Here is a 6,119-nt window from a genome sequence, read left to right on the forward strand (position 1 = left end):
TCGCCTGGCACTGATGACTCCGATGACTCTGTGTGCGATACTATGCTATGAAAAAAGTTGACTCGAATCACGTTGTCATAAGAAGTCGGCGTGCTGCGTCGGTCTCTATTATGACCTGACCACATAAATAACTCTTAAGAAGATTAGCGTGGAAATTTTGATTTTTCTTTCTATTGTCTGTATATATATATATATATATATATATATATATATATATATATATATATATATATATATATATATATATATATATATATATATATATATATATATATATATATATATATATATATATATATATATATATATATATATATATATATATATATATATATATATATATATATATTCTCTACTAGGCATGCAACTGAATATGGTCCTTGAAACTTGACAAAAAAAAGAGGAGATCCCTGAAGGGGCTAAGACAATAACACTTGATCTCCAAGCTGAAACGATCGTAACTTAGTTATTTTGTCACAATTGACTTTCATATTACTTTGCCTTTTACCTGGGCCAAGTGACGTACCCTCTCCACCTTCTATTTCAAATTTGTCATGTATGTTTGCACAGTTACCATAGGTGAGTCTACTCGAAACCAAAAGTCTCTCAGGAGTTCCCTGATTTCCCGACCACAGGGCAACTCAAAAAGGGAAAAAACCCAAGGACTCCTGCTGACATACCCAGTTTAGAGCAGTTTTACCACCATACCGGCTCAGCATGGATTTTTGGGTTAGGTGAAAAAGGTTCGATAATCCAGGAACCAGAATCTATTTTGTCATTTTCGTTCATACATCAATTTATTTGTTAGGTTTTTTGTTGCGAAATCGGTTATTTTGCAAAATTCCCGGCATGCATATAGGTAAATTTGCAAAATAACTTACAAAGAGACTAACCAAAGTTAAAAAAAAGAACAGAACCACTTAACTGTGTATCATTCTACACGAGCCATCCTAACCTAACCTAACCTCTCACTTAATCTAACCATAAGGTTAGGTTAGTTTAGGTTGTCTGTTTATAAGTTATTTCGCAAAATTACCAATATGCCTGCTGGGAATTTTGCAAAATAACTGATTTCGCAAAAAAAGGTAACATACTGTATATACCTAAAACCGATATACTGTAGATAGTTAGAGGGGCCCTATGGTGACTAGAAATGGTCGGTTTTCATTCTTTAAAGTTGTGCAATACTGACTTATAAGCGTTTTTAGTAGTTTTATTGTTATCATCTAACACGATATTTCCAAAATAACTAAAATTCATCTACAGGGACTAATATACATTCTATATAGCTTTATGTGGCATCAAATTGACAGGAATTATATACTGCATGCAGGTAGAATCAACAAATACTCATATCCTAACATCTCATGCTTCAAAAACAGAAAAACAATAAAAATTGCTCAAAATAGTGTTCATAACTCCGTAAATACTCAACCCACGGAAACATTTGATGCACCAAAATCTTCCTTATTTATTTTCCTCCAATACCTGTCCAACACACTCAAACCTAAGGTGACCCTATTCATTTTTCATCAAACTGACATGTTCAAGCCACATGCATTTTGCAACAATATGTCAATTTATTCCCACTGAACAAAATATTGTTACGATATACTACCAATATGTAGTGCAAAATTTATGAACCAAACATATGTGGAATCATTTATGGCCAAAAAAATAAAAAATAATGTCTGTCTGGTGAAACACAGTCGCAAAATTTGATTTAGTCGTCATCGCATTCGTCCTCGTCTGGCAAATGACGGCTATTGAGGCACTTTGTCGGCATCCACAGGCGTCACTACTCGACAGATTGTACTTCCTAGATGTGGAATGGAGGGATACACATTTCGTTTTGCAACCACTCGTAGATATAACAAAGATACAGAGTGCCATGAATCGATGGATAATCACCTTCAGTGACCGAGCACAGCTATAAACTGACATTCGACTGATTGGAGGAATGAGATGCAGTGGGTCAAAATCTCATGGGATCATAAGCTCCCAGAGATTTAAATGAGACGAAGCTGATGTAAATAAGCTTGAGGAGCGAATTCAGTGGTTCAGTCTATTCAACCGTCAGGGAGATTAGCTTGTGTGCATTTCTACCAATGAAGTTGCTCGTGACGACATCAGACAAGTTCTACTGGCATCTCCAAAACATAAGAACATAAGAACATAAGAATGGAGGAAACTGCAGCGGGCCTATTGGCCCATACTGGGCAGTCCGTTTACACCCAACCCCTATTGCTCATATGAGCATCCAACCTATGTTTGAAGCAATTCAGCGTATTCGAGTTAATGATGATATTTGGTAACTTGTTCCATTCATCCACTACTCTGTTTCCAAACCAGTGTTTACCTATTTCACGCCTAAATCTAAATTTGTCTAATTTAAAACTATTGTTACGAGTTCGCTCCTGGTTGGATAATTTGAGTACCTTTGTAATGTCCCCTTTGTTTAGCCCTGCCTTCCACTTATACACCTCTATCAGGTCGCCCCTCGCTCTACGTCTCTCAAGGGAGTGCAAATTTAGATGCTTTAACCTGTCTCTATACTCAAGGTTCCGAATGCCCGGGATTAGTCTTGTCATTCTCCTCTGAATTCTTTCCAAGGATTCTATATCCATTCTGTAATACGGTGACCAGAACTGAACTGCGTAATCCAGGTGTGGTCTCACAAGAGCAAGATACAGTTTTAGGATGACCTCGCTAGTCTTGTAACTAACACTCCTTTGTATGAACCCCAGTACTTTGTTAGCCTTGTTACGAGCAAAAACACATTGTTTACTTGGCTTAAGGTTCCTACTTATCATTACTCCTAAATCCCTCTCGCAGTCGGATTTCTCTATGGCATCGTTGTTCATCTGGTATCTGGTTTCCCTGTTTACATCTCCTATAGTGAGTACTTTACATTTGTCAACGTTGAATTTCATCTGCCATTTTTCAGACCATTCGAAAAATTTGTTTAGATCTTCCTGTAGTTTTGCCGAGTCCTCGTCAGATTTGATAACACGTCCTATTTTAGTGTCATCAGCAAATTTACTTATGTTGCTGTCTATGCCGATATCTATGTCGTTTATGTATATAATAAACAATATTGGTCCAAGTACTGAGCCTTGGGGAACTCCACTTGTGACGTTGCTCCAATGGGACTTAGTGCCGTTAATGCTCACTCTCTGTTTCCTGTCCTGTAACCACGCCCTAATCCATTTAAGGATGTCACCTTTGATGCCATGAGCTTCTACCTTTCTAATTAGTCTTTCGTGGGGGACTCTGTCGAAGGCTTTGCTAAAGTCGAGATATACCACATCATAATTGTGCCCCTCGTCCACCGATTCGAAAACTGATGAAAAGATTGTTAATAGATTAGTTAGGCAAGAACCTCCGCTTGTGAAGCCATGCTGGGAATCATTGATCAATCGGTGCTTCTCCAGGTGATTTCGAATAGAGTTTGAAATGATTGCTTCCAGTAATTTGCCTACTATTGATGTTAGACTGATTGGGCGGTAGTTAGAGGATAGTGATCTATCCCCCTTCTTGAAAATCGGTATTACATTCGCTATCCTCCAGGATTTTGGTACTACACCTGTTTTTAAGGACATGTTAAACAACTTTGCTAAGGGCATACTGAGCTCTTCCTTACATTCCTTTAATACTCTGGCAAATATCTCATCGGGACCAGGTGACTTATTAGGCTTTAGTTTGTCTATTTGCTTACTAACATCGTTACTAGTCACTAAACGTGGTAACTAACTTCGTAGAGAACTGTTTGCTCCCTGAGAGAGGCATTTAATTAATGAAGACTGAAAAGACAGAGGGACTTTCCTCTCTGATATACTCTGTGTCCATGTAAATAAATTATTCTTCACTGTAAGACAGAATATTTGTGTTAGAAATGTGTGACCTGACAACTGCCAGCCCGCAAGGTGGACTGTGATTGTCTGTGCCGCTGGCGGGCTGATTGTCTGATGGTGGTGGAGCCAAAGGCGTCTACAGCGTACATTTGGGAAATACACACAATCCTAACAGTATGGACTTTAAGTGCTTAACATAACTGATGTGAGAAGATAATGGATGTAAGACAATCTTATATTTGTTCATTGCCATAGATTGGTTTAAAGTACAGTTATACAAGAATTGGGGAAGGTTACACCAAAAGGTATAGTTTTGAAGGCAATTGTCGAGTTATAGTATAATGACATGTTTCTTCCAATAAAATAGGATACTTTCGAGAAAGACTCAATATAACAACTTGCTCGACATCTTGTCACCTGTTGTGATGCCTAAGGTGCTGTTTCCTCCTTATGAGCAATAGTTAACTGTAACATTGAGGAATGAATTGGTCAGTGTATGATCAATTACGTATATATTAGTGTTTGTCAATTTGGTATGTGCAGTTATATCTTACAAACCCTGATTTTCTACTTTTAGACAATCATACATGTAACATGTGGAATAACAGATTGTGGGTGAGTACTTACAATCACTGCAAACACTACAGCTACACACAACACAGGCCATTATATGGTGGGTGGTGTGGGAGCTTCTATTATTTAATTGAGCTTCTTTTACTCGTATAGCTGAGTGGCTAATGTCCCACGTGGCGGGAGCAGTGCAAGATAGCGAGGATCCGCTAAGACAAGAAACTTACATACAAAGAGGTCCTCCTTGATGTTCGCTCCCAAGAAAAGAAAAAACAAGAAACGAAGAAACAAGAAAAGGAGAAGAAAGATGAAAAAAGAGAGAAAAAGCAAGACATAAGAACCATGAAGCCATCAAACCACAAGTAGACCCAGAATCTCAGCTCATCAGGATCACCTCATCAGACTTCCTCAACATTTACGAACATCATGGACACGAGGGAGAACAAGACCAAGACACTAGGCAGTGATTTTCAACCTTTTTCATCTCACGGCACAGTGAGCCAGGCACTAAAATGGTCGAGGCACACCATCAGTATTTAAGGATAGATTTGATCATTTGAAAGAAATTGAATGATAAGAATATGTTCATAATATAAAAAAACTAATAATTTATTAATTTTATTGCCAAAAGTATATTGTTGATCATGGTTTTCAAAATAATTTGAAAGTTTTGTGCATATTTGTTATTACTACACATTGAAACAAGATGTCATTGAAAAAGATGTCATTCATTAAAAAATAATATGAAACTTTCAGATAGAGATTGTATTCAAATACAAACATGAGTAAAATTAAAAGGCCTTTGCTTACATAAAAATATCAGGGGGAAACCTGTGCTTGGTGTTGTCTCATGATGTTCCTTGTCCGAGGTCGAATGGTTCACAGGCATACCCTCAAGTCTTCCTCCAGTGTTTGAAGCCGCGACCTGTTCTTGCTTTGCATTGCGTTCATAGCAGAGAAGCCAGCTTTACACAGATACGATGTTGAGAAAGGAAGAAGTGCTTCAATTGCCTATTTTGGAATGATGGGGTATTCCTCTCGAAGGGACAACCAGAATGAAGTCATATCTGTTGATAGGTGCTTCAGTTTCAGTCCTCTGTCGTTTCTGATTTCCGTCAGCTCATCCTCTTCTGCAACAGTTAATCCTGCTGACTCGCACGCACTTACCACAAATGGATCACTCACCTAGTCCAAAGAAGATACATCAAGTGATGGGAAATACTTTTCAATGTTTTTACTCAGTAGCGACAAACTTTGTCATTTCAAACATTTCAACTTAGTTCTCTTTTTTTATTCTGGCTCCCCACAGTGTTAGTTTTCCTTAAAAGAGCTAACTTTGTCAGTACAAGTCAGAATATTTTCATTCTTTCCCAGCATACTCTTATTAAGAATGTTCAGTGCTTGAAATATATCAGCCAGGAATGCAACTTCATTGCACCAGGTTTCATTACTAAGCAGGTCAGCCAGCTCAGACTCTTCTGATGTCAAAAATATAAGAAGCTCCTCCCTTAGTTCATAAAACCGCGAGAAAAACACCCGCACCTCGAGACAACCACCTCACTTCTGCGTGTAGTAGAAGTTGTGTGTGAGCAGATTCCATGGCAGAACACAGTGTTGAAAACAACCTTGATTTTAATGGCCTACTTTTGATATAGTTAACTATTTTGATCGTCTCATCCAATACTTTCTGGAGCT

This window comes from Homarus americanus, unplaced genomic scaffold (genome assembly GCF_018991925.1).
Source record: "Homarus americanus isolate GMGI-L3 unplaced genomic scaffold, GMGI_Hamer_2.0 scaffold52512, whole genome shotgun sequence".
NCBI classification, from domain to species: Eukaryota; Metazoa; Arthropoda; class Malacostraca; order Decapoda; family Nephropidae; genus Homarus; species Homarus americanus.